Source organism: Sparus aurata, chromosome 2, assembly GCF_900880675.1.
Source record: "Sparus aurata chromosome 2, fSpaAur1.1, whole genome shotgun sequence".
NCBI classification, from domain to species: Eukaryota; Metazoa; Chordata; class Actinopteri; order Spariformes; family Sparidae; genus Sparus; species Sparus aurata.
The window spans coordinates 1173008-1188173 of NC_044188.1; the positions used below are offsets into that span (position 1 = coordinate 1173008).

At 43.7% G+C, this 15166-nt stretch overlaps 1 protein-coding gene across 4 annotated transcripts in view; it reads left to right on the top strand.

The window, feature by feature from the left end:
• Positions 1–15166, top strand: part of LOC115569871 (leucine-rich repeat and fibronectin type III domain-containing protein 1-like protein) — a 302682-nt gene that overhangs the window by 23092 nt on the left and 264424 nt on the right. The window lies entirely within an intron of this gene.

Here is a 15166-nt window from a genome sequence, read left to right on the forward strand (position 1 = left end):
TGAGGTTGATAAAACTCCGTAAATTAGCTGTCTGCTAACTTGATCTCTGGAGAGGGAGTCTAACACAGTTTCACGGTGATTTAGACCATGGATTAAATTTACACCGGAATATCCCTTTAAACGGAGAGGACGGTGCATCAGAACAGTCTGGTGGAGAGCTAGTTGGCTGTTAGCTGAGTAGAGTCCTTCAGTTTGTTTGGCTAAAGAAGCTAACAGCTAACCATGCTAGAGGCTTACAGCTGAGCTGAATGCACAGCAGGACTGAGAGTTTCTGTTTATAGTGAAAAATTGTGCAGAAATAGTTCAGCTGAGTGCAGTTTTAGAGCTGAACGTTTGGAATGACACTTTGTGGATGAAACTAACCAGATACAAGAAGCGACCAGGTGGCTTCAGGGTAAAAGACCTCAGTATAAAGACGGAGAGACCTGAGACACCTTCAGCTAAAAAGTGTTAAATAGTAAATATAAAGACAGGATCCCCTTCAGACATCCGCTCCACCCTCCAGCTGAACCCCTGACTGTTGTGTTTTCAGATCCACACTCACCGCTGAGCTGTTTCTCCTCTCTGATAGCGGCTGGCTGACTGAATCACAGGGTCTCCGGATTTATTCCTCCGTGCTGGAATACAAAGCATACATCAATTGGTTATATTTCCATCCAGGGAGAGTGTTATTGTGGCCCGTTGCCTTAACGAGAGTAATATAAGCTGATATCAGAAATCATGATGACATTTGTGCACCGTGGCTGCACCATAAAAATGCTAATGTTGTTTTTTTTTTGACAGTAGAGGAGGTGGCGGGAGGATTAGACCGAGCGCCGCTGATCTTATTAGATAAAACTCGGTCATTACACCCGTCGGTCGGTCGCTGCAGTGCCGCGCAGGCTCTGCTCATAAAAACACCAATTTGCCGGGTTTGTTGGAAATGTGACGTGTTCGGACGAATCCTGGTCAAAGTTGATGAGACTCATAAAGACGTTTAATGGTGTTATCATAGACGTTAGCGTTAAGAGGCCATTTCTACAGGATGTAACATTTAGAAACTGGCTGCGATGGCAAGTTTTCGGGTTTTAATGGTGTTTTTCAGTGTTTTCGTGCACAGAAAGCAGTGAAAGCAGTGAAAGCGTGTCTGAGGCACTGCAGGGCTGAGAGAGGTTTACAGCGTTGGAAAGTCCTGGTTGTTTGTGGATTAGAAATGCTTTGTTAATCTTATTAGATTAAAGAGTCCGGCGCAGTTTAATTCACTCTCTATTCAATCCAGTCAATAAGTGGATCAGGATTTCCTTTAATGCAAAAATACGAGCCGCTGCCTTTTGAGGAACGAACTGTTTTCTCATAAATTAATGAATATGGAAGATATTGAGCAGCTGAGGATAAAATAATCCTGCTGAATGTTAATGACGGAATTCTTTGATCATTAATTTATATAAACTCTGAAACATTTAGTGTATTCGACTACAATTACGCTCTTGCAATTTCTCAAGTGTCGGGATTTTAGCAGCTTTTTCTGTTTTTATATTATTTCAGACTACGTATATCATTTGGGTTTTGGTTTGTTGGATGAATCGATGATGTGTTGCAGTCTGATAATGTTGTAAATGCAACAGGTTTAGTTTTGGGAGCATTTGGTTCATGGGGATTACGCTGCACTTCCCACCATTTTCTGGTATTCTGTGTTCTTAAAGATATGTAGGAGCAGCAGGAGGAGAAACAGCAGCTGTGCCCGCAAATCATCTTCATCATCATCGCTTGCACCAAACAGGATTTGCTGAAAAGAGGTCACACGAGTCCTGAAATCTGTTATCATAGTTCATTTATAGTATTTGTCATTAAAGATTGTACAGAGGATAAATTATAGTTTGTAAGTAATGTTATGTAAGGAAGCGTACGTACCTGAATAACAGAACATAGGTAGCATACGGGACGTGCTAACTATGTTAATTTCACACGACCTGCTCCTCTCTCATAGATTAGCTGCCGTCTTTGATGAGTTCATGGTGAGAAGGTGTTCTACGGTAGCCCGAATGGACAAACCAAACACTGGGTCTAGAGAACACCTTTAGCATTCTTAGTAGCATTTTTCTTTAAGGTCTGCAACCGCACCACGAAATCCTACACACTGGACCTGCTGTTACAAAACTAATCAAGGAAGTCATCGATATAAAAAATAATAATTTGTCTCCATCATGAAAACACTTCAGCTGTGAAGCCTTTAACTTTTTGAAATAAGTTACTTTCTGTTTCATTTCCAGCCCGTCCGTGTCGGGTTTTCAGTCGTGATACAGAGAAGAAGAGTGGATTAAAAAAGTCTAACGGCGCTGGATGTTTCTTCCCGTCCGTCAGACCCACACAGTGACAGATGAACGGTTGTGTAACAGAGCAGCGGTGGAAAACACTCCACAACAACAGCACTCGGCGTCACGGTCCACTTAATTCAGCGTCTGTAGGGGGAGGAGATTATCAGCGTGTTACCATGGTGAACTCCAACACCGTCCAACTCAACGCTGTTTTACTACGAGCGCTCATGTCACACAGTGACAGTGCGGGGAACAGCGGTTTGACACTGCCTGACAAGATGTGCACACACACTCCCACGTTCAACACACACACACACTCTCGCTTTGAAAACACTTGACCCTCTCAGAAAGAACCACCCACACGGGGTCAGAGACTTAAAATGCATACATTATCCTCTGAAGTAAACATACTGTACAGGAAGACGTTCACCACAAACCCACGCACTTGATCTCTTCCTCAGCCCCTCTCTGACTCCTCTGTCACTCCGTCTGACTCCATCTTTCTTTCCTCTCGATGCCTCCTCTGTTCTGTCAGACAGTGAGGATGGTTAGTGAAGCGAGAGGAGGAGAAGGCGGTAATAAGACCCTTCCTCGACTCGGAGCTCTGCGAGAGGCCGAGTAGCTTCGACACACGAGCAGCAGATGAGAGGTGACGACCGGCTCGCATGCTTGCAGACATCAGTCCATCTGTCTTCCTGCACGTCTCTGCGTGGGCACAGAAAGTCCGACACATGTCTGCTGCACATCTCCTGCAGGCCATTTATACCATTATCTATGATGTGGAAACAGGAGTGTGTGTTTTATAGAGGCGCGTCCAGCTTGTGGTTTATCTAATGGCATGTTAAACAGGTGCTAATGCCGGCTGTCCTCCGCCACATTCACACACAACAACACTCAAATCTTTATATCTCATTTGTTAACTGGAAATGTTATAAAATCTTAAAGAAAATCCCAAACGCTGACCTTGGACTCGCTCTCAGATATGAATGCGAGTGTGCTTCAGTATTTATTGTGTAACCAGGCGATCTGTGACATGGAGAGGCAGAAAACAACCCCAAAAAAAACGGAAGTCTTAGATTTAAAAACAGCTGCTAACCCAGTTTAACCTTTCCAGCGATATGTTGGCCATCCTAAATGTAAAAAAATTAGATGAGCCGGAGGGTTAGTATTTATATCCCGAGCAAATCATTTCATTGGATTCCAGCGGTGCCCTCTCTCTGCTCCGGGCATCTGAATGCTCTCCAGCAGGATTGTGTTTGCTTTTAAATGTTTGTCTGCTCCACGGGAGCCTTAAATCTCATAACTCCACTCCAAAATAAACCCCCAGTGGCCTCGACCGCAACCACCTACACTGCACAAAATGACACGCTGGGAAGATGATTTCTATCTGCTGCATTTTATTCAAGAGGAAAATAATGTCTCACTGTAGATGCAGATTCATAGATCAAGATAATTCACTTGATATTCAAAGATCCTAAATAAAAGACGCCACACTTCCAGCTTTAAATCACAAATGTTAACATGACTTATCTTCCCTCAAGCTTCTGCTCTGTGACGCTTACATTTGATTTTGTTTGAATGTTTTAAATGATGCTTTTGAAGGTGAAAGATCTCGTTAAAAGAATATTAATAAAAGCGTTGGGTATGTAGTGACTTCACATATCCTGGATCAAACTTTTTTTATTTTTTTTTACAGTGTAATGGTCTCTGAGCTGGAGGAAACCCCTGGGACACATTTGGAAGCCTTAAAAACCTGAGCACCGTGTGATTTATCTTATAACACCAGGGTCTCCAGAGCCCCCTCATTACATGGTAATTATTCCATGAAGCCAGAAGCAAAGTAGTTCACTGATTTACTCAGAGGAGCGGGGGGAAATTAGCGAACGCCGAAACCAGCGTTTATTTGGGGGCGTTGGTGTCAGATCTCTGCAGCTCAGTTTAGACGCTCTCACTGCAGGTGTTTTTAAAAGAGTCGATGTGGTGAGTCCATCCTTCTCCAAACATCTTGTTATATTTAATAGTAGAAGTTTGTATTCATAATTATGATGTGAAATGTGAATGTTGTTCCCCGTCACTAGCCCCTTTTAGGCGGCACATCTGCAGCAATAAAGGCTTAAATGTGCCGCCTTGTCTTTCTAAAAGGGAGATGTAATATTCCTTCTTTCCAGGAGTCGCCACTTGGCCGCCACTGGGGTAGGCGTAAACATGTGACGTGACGTGAACCACGAACTTGGGTGTGAACAGTGAAGCAGGTCGAATTTGTCTTCAAAATAAGAGCTTTACATTACACCCCATTGGAGTTTAGATCTGGGTTCTTAGCGGGGGGCTTTTAATTTGAAAGTAGCTACCGTTCGTAGCTTGCCGCTACAACAACAAGCGGACAGCGAAGACAGCTACAGAGACCGAGGAGACGCTAGCATCTCCTGGATCTCAGCGGCTGTCCAGTTGCTCATCTTGACGTCTGGATGAAGTGATGGACTGACTGCTGTGATCAGCTGTTTCCTGGTTTTAAAACTCCCCGGCTGTGGGTCGCACAACAGTGCAGGTCATCCACACCTCCGCCCACCTCACGCAATTGCCGGCACATTGACGGCTCGGATTTACAGCAATGGAGGCGGAAATAAGTGTACCCTCCGAGGCGGCATATTGGCGGACCAAAACAGACCCCCAACTTACCGTCTTCTGTCTAAATCCGCGGACATAGGATGGCCAGATTGGCGGCTTGCTCCAGTATAAAAACGGCTAATGTTTCATAGATTAGGCCCAAGCAGTATATTACAGATATCTTATCATTATCATGATTTGAGACTATATATGGTCTTAGTGGTGATATTGTAATATCGGATTTTTGCCTCAAAGTCATAACATTTATGAATTGCTTCGGAAGATGTTTCAAAATGTCGTTGATAGTAAATATCATTTGGCCCTCTTTGAGATTTCCACATGTAGTTTTTGAAGCTCATGGATCATAAAGTGAACAAGTCCTGTCTCGTGATTCAAGTAACTGATGACGTTTGTAGATAGAATGGCAGTCAGTAGAGTGTATACCTCCGCAAACAGTCCCCTCCTGTACTCAAACTACTACCAGCCGCCTAGATACACCAATAAATATCCATGCATTATTCTTTAAAATATAATAAAACACACCCTAATGTGCAAATGTTAAAGTCTCATGGATGGAGTTCAGTAGTTTGTGTGTGATTTTGCTGACAAATGTAAATTCGTCTGTATTGTTTCTGCGAACCTGGACAGAAGGTGGTCCGGTGATGGCAGGATGGCCGCCAAGTAAGAGGCCTCATAACCACCATTTGCTTCCTGTTTCAACAAACCCAACTGGAAAATGTTGGTGGCTATCGGGATATTTGGAAGCCGAGCGGAGGGCTTTGAGTGGGCACAGTGGTGAGTTGCACATCTGCCTCTGTGTTGGCTTACCAGGTCCAAAGCATCACCATGAAACTGGGAGATTAACAGGATAGATTACCAATCGGGAGATAGCGGGAGAAAGGGTTAAAAAGGGAGACTCTTGCAAAAATTGGGAAATTCTGGCGGGTATGTCAGTGTGCAGCGGCACGGAAGTTTGATTTATTCCTTTGGTTCAGGGCTTTTACTGTTTAAACCCTCATTTGTGCTGCATTGCACTGCAAGAGGTGGAATCATAAGGTTGGCGCCGTCATATCTGTGGGGACAAAATCGGGTGTTAAGACAACAACATTGTCTGAACATAAAGTTGAAGGTGAAATGTGTTTGCCAATAGTTTGAGGAAATTCTGTGGATTTGGTTGTTTGACTCGCTGTCCTCTTCTGAAGATGGTAACGTGTTTGCCAATCATCTGGAGTAAAAACACTGCTATAGTTAATAATTCCTCCTCAGCTCAGCTCAGTTCAGCTCAGCCGTGTTTAAATCTGTGTAAGTCGATTTGTATCCATTAAAGGCATCACACGTCTCCTCTCCCGACTCCTGAGTGATGAGTAAGTGCAGAGAACGTCAATACCGCCCATCAACGAGGCGAGCTCTACAACCATCCGTCACCTCAGTCGTAACCATACATAACTTTAACCTAATGCACGTGTTAAAAGGTGTTTCCTGGCATTAGCGTTAACCGATGATGATGATGATTCGACCGGGTTTTTAAACACACGTGAGGCTGCGACGCAACAGTGAAATCTCTGATACATACAGCACATATCTGTCAGAGGTCAGGGGCAGCCTGCAGCAGCACGCTCACAGGAAGTCAGTTTAAAGACACGTTTGACAGTCTTGCTTGGAATTGTTCACTGAATTCATACTGCAATCTTTTCTGACTGGTAGATTGTCTGTAATTTAAGAAGCGGCAGGTGTCGAGGCAGGAAACTCAACCGGCAGTCAGACGCTTCTCGTTGGTTTGAAGAAATCTGGAAACTGACAGGTTTGAATTTCAAGGGTTTCCTGCGTGCTCGTAGAAAAACTCATCACATCTAAAAGAAGTTAATGTAGAATCCATTTCTGTTAAATGAGAAAAACACCCGTTAAGTCCTAAAGCTTTCATGCCTCGTTTAGGAGCGAGTGGGGTTTATAGATCGTAACATCTGCGAGCTGCACATGAGTTATTGAAATTAGCATATGAGAGGATGTTAAATCTCATCTGTGAGAAATCTGATCCTACATTTTCTGGTATTTACAGGTCGGGGAGATGTCATGGCGCGTAGGTGGTACATTACCACAGTAATTACCTCAACATGTATTGAAAATTGCGGCAAACATGATTAAATAATAATGATATTCTGCTATTTTTGAACACAGTCGATAAATACCTGATCGCTTCATCAATAGGTTTCCTGGAAATGTATTGAAGAAATTACCAGCAATACATGAACTGCTCATTGGAAAATTGGTGTTGTTATTATTAGATAATATTTTGGTAAGTTTCAATAATTGTTGGGGTAATTATTGAAGTGATTTTAAATATGATGTTTGGTAATTACACCCTACCTTTTTAATGGACCCCCAATCAGTGAGCCATATCCAATCAGCTTCCTGAATCCAATTTCCAAATGCTGCTTCTGTGTGAGCTGTAAGAAGCAGTGTTGTCCTGATCACTAACAGAGGTTTTATTCTCCCACTGTTCCACTGAGGAGGCAGGACCATCAGTCAGCAGGGTGCTGGTGAACGATTATATGAAATATTAACTTTGAGTTGTAGACGGACGTCCTCTTTACGCCACGTGTTTGTCGGGTGTTGGGTTAGCAGATCAATAGCGGATGATCTTCTTCGGCCAGCGGTCTTGTTCGTCTCGTTTTCGGCAACTACCACAGTCGAACTGCACCTTAGTGTTTCCACATTAGCCCGAGTCCATACTCTGATCTGTTAATGTGTTTGGGATGGAGGCGTTCGGGGCTAATAAAGCATCCTCGCGTTCAATCGGTCTTTAACGGATAAGCGCCGAGCTCCCGCCCACTCTGTCTCCGGAGTCTTTAAGCATGCAGCAGTTGGCTGTTGTCCAGCGGTCATTTAGTACGTGTGGCTCCCAATATTCAGCTTAACATGCCCTTGAAAACCATAAAAAAAAAATTAAGCGATTCCTCCTCGCTGACTCTGAGATGCAACACTAAACATGCACAATGGTTGAATATTCAGTTTTGTGAATTTATTTGACCTTCTTAAGTGAGCAGGACGGTCTCTTGAGATCCAAATGGCACGGGCAGTTTGAAGAAGTGGGTAAAATATAGAAAGACCTCTGAAACACTTTGATTATCAAAACTTCTCAGAGAGAAGCTGCAGTCATAGCCAGAGCTGCATGAAAACACTCAGAGTGTTGAGTCTCCTTTTCATAGTTTGGTCAAGCTCTCATATTTTCACTGAAGGGAAATCCTACTGCAAACAACAATACTTTAAACTACAGTGTTCTTCTAATTTTGTGTCAGAAGTTGCCGGTTTGTTGCCGTAGTTTGACGTGGAAATGATCGTATCTGTCTGCAAAGTCTGGGCTCGATGTAAATGATTCTCCTGCTGGTTATGTTGAGGTAAATAAATGTCCTCCCCTCAATGTCTACAGTCCATAGCTCACAGTAAGGTCAATAAAAATGCATACAAATGGACAAAAGGGGGATAAAGTCCTGCAGGTTTGTAGTCTGCAGAGATGCAGGCAGATGTCTTTAACAGGGAGGTCTTGATAGCCTGGACTAAGGTGATTGAATCCACTTGCTCGACCGAGTTGACTGATTCTGAATATCAGTGTGGAAACAGTGCAACAGGAGGACGGTCCTGTCTGATGGCAGGCGCTCCTGCACCAAGTTTAATGACATTTGGAAGCCGAGTGGAGGGTTTTGAGTGAGCACGGTGATGAGTTGCACGTCTGCCTCTGTGTTGGTTTACCAGGTCCAACGCATCACCATGAAACTGGGAGATTAACAGGTCAGATTACAGAGCGGGAGATAGCGCGAGAAAGGGTTAAAAAAAAAGGGGAGATTCTTGCAAAGATTGGGAGTTCTGGCGGGTATGTCAGTGTGCAGGAGCACGAAAGTTTGATTTATTCTTTTGGTTCATGGCTATTCCTGACTAAACCCTCGTTTGTGCTGCATTGCACTGTAAGAGGTGGAATCACAAGGTTGGTTTCGTCAGTTTAAGTCGTTTTTTTGAGATGTAGCTCACAGGCGCTCAGCATCTTTTATGAATCAGAAACGATTGAAGACGAGGTTCAAGTATGAATCTAAGAAAACATTTTTAAAAATGAGGCTCCGGCTCCACGAGGTGTTGGTTTCCAAGTTGGAGTGGAGAAGAATTTGACCTCTCTGCAAAGAGTTCTGACCTCATCCAACCAACACCGCTGGGACAAACTGGACCGTGAGCCAGAGCGTTTCACCTCCCCATCAGTGTTTGACCTCACCGATGCTCTCCTGGCTGGACGTCAGGTTCAACATCTGTCAGAAAGCCTGAAACGAGGCAACACGTAGTCGTCCTGCATCGTCAGCCTTTAAGAAGACTGTACACACTTTATCTGTCCGTCTCCCATGAGTGTAATCAGGTGGTGTCTTCTGTCCATCGCTGCATCAGTGAGATGGTTGAATGAGTCGGTGACGGCTTGATAAATCAGTGGACATGTGAAAAAGATGAATGAATGGATGGTTGCATGGATGGAGGGACATGACGGATAAGATTGATAGATACAGTGGAGAGATGAAAGGCAGGGAGAGACTCTGGCCAATGAGATTCCCCCATTTACCTTTGATAGGTGGCCAGGCGGTTACATTAATCTGGGATAGATCGATATGAAAAGAGACAGCATGTAAATTGGTTTTATGTTTCAAATTTGTAATTTCTTTGGATGAACTCAGTGATTAAAATGATGTCAGGAAAATGTCCGTCACAGTTTCCAAGTAAAGTCCAAGTTCAAATCCCCAAAATGTCCTTTTTTTGTCACGCCAACAATCCAAACCTAAAGATGTACGATTAACCACTATATGAAACAAAACATTTACATTTGGATCTTGAATTAATTACTTGATGGAGCTGCTGAGACAGAAGAGGCTGCAAAGAGAGAGAAGTGGATGAGATGTGGACCATAGAGGGGGAGAGGAGAAACTGAGTGAATGCTCGGACAGACATTCTCTTTTTTGCTCTGCTGTCTCACTCTTTTTTGTCTTGTCGTTCACGTCTCTTCCTCGTCTTTCCGTCTGTCTTTTAACAGAAGTAGTTGAATGTTATCTGTCGAAGTTCAGATCAGGGTAGAGAAGCTGTCAGAGCTGGAAACTGCCAAAAAAACACCTCCAGATTTTATTCCCCCTGAAGCTTCCTCTGTCTGTCTCTGCCGCAGTATTCAGCGGGGATCGACAGATTTGAGGATCAATCAGTGATGCAAATGTGAAGGGAAAGGTCGCTCCTGCAGCACAATTCAAAGCAGGATTGACGATAGATTGACGAGCCGTCTGCACACTGTCTAACAATAGAAAAGAGCTGAAACTGTGTTACTGGAGTTCTCTGATTGGATGTGAACGGAGGCCTAAAGATGAAGCTATATATATGTTGGAGGAAGATGTTTAAGCCGCTTCGACTGCTTCACATGGAGTGGACGGCGTGTCCTGGTCAGATCAATATCAGGAGAAACTTCAGACGTGTCCTGAGTAAACTGGAGCCAGCAGATTATTATTAACAGGAATTGATGCTGATTGAGTCCTTTCCAACTGAAGACAGAAGCCAGATGTTAGTGGGTGTGAGTGATTTTATTTTGTCTGGTGTGAAAGGAGCAAACTCACACTCACATTATTCAACTCGATCATTTAGTACAACAGCTGGCTGCTGTAGTTTTCAACTCAAACTGGAGAACATTGTACGTTTGTTGAACTGTTTCCAGCAGCAGATTAATGCACATTTGTTGCTTTAAGTGAGACACTGGAACAATTATTGTTGATTTTGGTGATTTCCTGGGATTTGATGCCAATAACAAAACATTTAATTGTGCATTTAATGGTCACAAATGAGTAATTCCTGACTGGGCTTCCAAATAAGGCATCCAACCATCTACTCTGACTTTATAATTTCCACAGATCACTTTCTTCGTCTTGCTAATGAAGGTAAATAACCATCATCCCCTGACAAGATGCAGCCATGTCTTGTCCGCCGTTGGCCTCGTGTTGTTGAGCGTGGTGACCAATCTTAAACCCTGCAGCCAGACAGAATAAGAAACTCCTGCAAACTCAATTCGTCTAATCAATGTGCAGCTTATTTCTTATTGATACACTCATCACTTTCCAATCCAATGACTCCCAGTAAAGCCTTCACACTGCAGCGACCCAGACGCCGTCAGAATCGACTGATGAGAGTCGGGGGAAGAAGGCGGGAACTCACCGACCCCGTGTTTCTAATCATCCACATCCTGTATCACGTTCAAAACATCTGCCGTCGGCATCCTAAAAAAGCTTAATGCTGAAAAGAATAACCATGAAAACAACGAGATTCAAGAGTTTATTTTATTTTACGCACAGTTTTAATAGATGAATGTCAGCTGAGGGAGTCCTCGCTGCCCTTGAAGGAGATGAAGACAGAAACATGAACATTGAATAAGTGAAAGGATGAGCACAGATAAAAGTTAATGCTGTGTACCGGAGAGGCGGCGGGACAGTTTTATTGGCTGCACTCATATCCTGGCCCATTGTCTTTTACTGGGAGGCACTAATACGAAGAAAAGAAGAACATCCTTCGGTAAACTAATTATTGACATAACTCTCTGCAGTAAAACTGACACCCGTTGCAAATATAACAAATTCCTGGACGACAGCCGGTTACATCGTTTAAACGAGGCTCCATGAACAGCACAGGGCTACACATTTGTGTATATACAACAAATGTACATTTTAAAGCCAGAGAAACTCTGAATCTCAGCGAAACACCCTTAAAGGGATATTCCGGTGTAAGTTTAATCCATGGTCTAACACACCGTGAAACTGTGTTAGACTCCCTCTCGAGAGATCAAGTTAGCAGACCGCTAATTTACGGAGTTTTATCAACCTCAGAAACGACCGCACGACAACAATACACTGCAGTAAATGGATCCAAATATAAACCGCCACCAAAAAGCCACAAATAATGCTCAGAACAGCACCAAACTTCAGCAACAGTACAAATAGGGTCTCAGCACATAGTCCGGGGCATCTAACCTCCGCTAGCTTAGCTGGATTTCTACTGAAAAGCTGACTAAATTTACCACTCTTCTGCAGCAGCTTCCTGTTGACGGGAAGTCCCGACGAGTCGATTACCGAGTGCAGTAGAGTTCCGCGGCTCATGGATGAAAATGTATGATTATGACTCCATGGAAAAGCAATCAAAGTTCATATGTGTCTTACCTGCCAGTTTATAACAGTTATTATCGAGAGCGGACAGGGAAAAGAACAGAATTGAGCATTTCGAACCGCACTCGGTAATCGTCGCGTCGGGACTTCCCCGACCCGGAAGCTGATGGAGGAGAGTTGAAATCTGTTTTTAGCTTCACAATAGAAATCCAGCTAAGCTAGCGGAGGTTAGATGCCCCGGACTATGTGCTGAGACCCTATTTGTACTGTTGCTGAAGTTTGGTGCTGTTCTGAGCATTATTTGTGGCTTTTTGGTGGCGGTTTATATTTGGATCCATTTACTGCAGTGTATTGTTGTCGTGCGGTCGTTTCTGAGGTTGATAAAACTCCGTTAATTAGCGGTCTGCTAACTTGATCTCTCGAGAGGAAGTCTAACACAGTTTCACAGTGATTTAGACCATGGATTAAATTTACACCGGAACATCCCTTTAATATCATGAGGGAAGGGTTGTTCTGCAGACGAGAAGGCGTGCATCTGATTCAGGATTCACCTCTCAGTCAAACAGATTCTACTGAAGCAGCACTGCAGTGGTTTGAGTTTCCAGTAGAGTCAAAGTGCCCACAAATAAGAGAGCGAGTGGTTTTCCTTTCCCAAAGAAAAAGCCATTAAAGAATGTACAGGGATGATTATTTCATCACTGAAGTCGAGCAGAGAGGGAGGAAGAGGAAGGAGAGAGGGGGAGAAGAAGGGGATAAATGGAGCGAGAGAAAGGAGGAGGAGGAGGAGAAAATTGGATGTTGGGTTGAAGTTGATTAATGGTGAGCACCGAGGAACATGGGATTAAGAAAGTGGAAAAGGACAAAAAGGACAAAAATAGATGAAGGGGAAAAAAGAGAGACGGATGCACGGATGGTCAACGGGAGAAGAGAGGGATGGGAAGGAGGAGGAGTGGTGATGACGTGAGAGTGTGGGATTGGTTGGACTGTTTTCACATCGTCAGCGCCCAGAAAAACAAAACATCAATTCCTCTTGCGGGGGAAAGGCTCGTGATTAATTACCGCCGAGGCTCAGTCGCAGAAGTTTACAGTGACGACTGTGGAAACGAGCAGCAGCCACCTGCAGCGCGCCGCCGGAGGCCGCCTGTCATTTCTACGCTGACCTCATGTGTTGTTGGTTCTCAGTAACAGACTCTGAATTCCTCCAGTTTGCAGCTTGAGTGCCATTTCTATTGAACAAAAGGAAGTATTCAGTTTAGAAGCTGGTATCTTGTGACCTACAGAACCAGAACTCTTCAGAATAAGTGAAAATCAATTGACTAACGATGACGTAACCTTCAGCTGAGTGATCTCTGCAGCGAGGGTGCGTTCAGGGCGGGGGAACGTTAGATAGTTTCACCTGCTGTACATCCATAGTTCCAAATCGACTGCGTCAGTTTCTGCTCGACCCAATCAATCAATCAATAGAACTTCTGACCTTTTGGGTTCGGAAGCGTAATCATTTTACCACCTATCACCTCTGCTGCTCAGTGTTCTGGCAGAAGAGCAGAGTTAGACGGTGACAGAATCAGAACATTTTCAGCTTTTATCTGGCTTATTTATTGTATTTATCTCTTCTTGATTTATCCGTCTGCAGTTCTCTGTTTCAAGTCACTCATTGGACTAAAAACGATGCCGCTGCCCGCTGAGGGTGTGTCATCACCGTAGCGTAGCTGATGGGTTCCCAGAGGAGTTTTTGACCTCCAGTCGTACTATGGAGCTGTTTCTCTATCAGTGGATCTCTGTTGTGTTCCCGGGTCGACACACACACACCTGCCAGTGGTTTCACACTACACTGATCTACAGGTGGCAGTAACACAATCAGCTATTTAGCTGCGTGTCAGCAAAGAATATAAAGAAGCATGTTGTGTGTGAATTAATGAATAATTGAATGCTTTTGGCTTTGAATGTTTATGTATGTAGCACCATTCAGACACCAGGTGATCCAAGTTAATTCACAGTAACGTAGAAACACTAAAAACGAGACATTTAAAGAAGTTGCATTTACAACTATTTGTGTAAGGAGGTTAATGGACATTTTGGAGGATGCAGTGTTTCCCTCCCGTCTGCAGAAAGAAGAGGACCAGGAGGAAGATTATTCTCCTCCTCCCGTCCTCCATCTCTCTCTCTTCTGTCCGACCTGACAAGCCTTTCATTTTCATCTCTTGTCCTCTCTCTGCACTTTGGTGAATCTTCCATCTCTGTCTCTACCTCTTCTAATCCATCTCTCACCTTTCTTTCTATCTCCTCTCCTTTGCTCCTCCTGTTTCCCGTCTTGCAAACAACTGAGCTTTTGATCCCAGCTAGCGTCTAGTCAGCTGTGGAACAGAAAGTCCGGTTCTTTTACTGACTTTTTATCTGATTTAAGCTCCTCAAGTCTCCTCCTGCTCTCCACGATCACCTCGCCGGAGATTCAGCTGTTTTCCCTCCTGATACCAACGTCCATCAGGTCCATGTTGGGTCAGTACCTCATCCTTAAAAGATTAAGGACTGGCATTATACCAAACCAGCGTCCATGTTTTGTCCGTAAGACTTATTTTTCTTCACTGTTTGATCAGCTGATGTTTAAAAAAGCTACAACAGCTGATTAATTAATCAATCAAAAGACAATCGATCACTAAACATTATTCCAGCTTCTTACATTTCCTGCTTTTCTTCGTCATTTATGAAAATTAAACAAAGACTCTTCTCTGCTGTTGGTTGGACAAAAGGAACTATTTGAAGACGTCACTCTGAATTATGAACCTTTTATAGACTTGACAATTAATCGATTAATCATGAAATTGATCAACAGAAGCTGCAGGTGAAGAACGAGTGTCCATGTAATGTTTCTCTTTTTTTTTACGGCTCGCTCCACCTTTTTTTTTTGCACGGTCGGCTTCGAGCACGTAGGTGAAAATCTGGATTCAATATGTCGGTTTTTTAGCAGCCGACCAATCGTATGTCCGATCAGTCGAGACTTGTCATCTGTTGCCATGTTGTAACCCAGAACATTTAACAGAAGCTCGTTCACAATTTCAAGCGGCTCGGTGTGAACGTCTTCTCACTCTCTCCTCCTCCAGTCGGATAACCTTT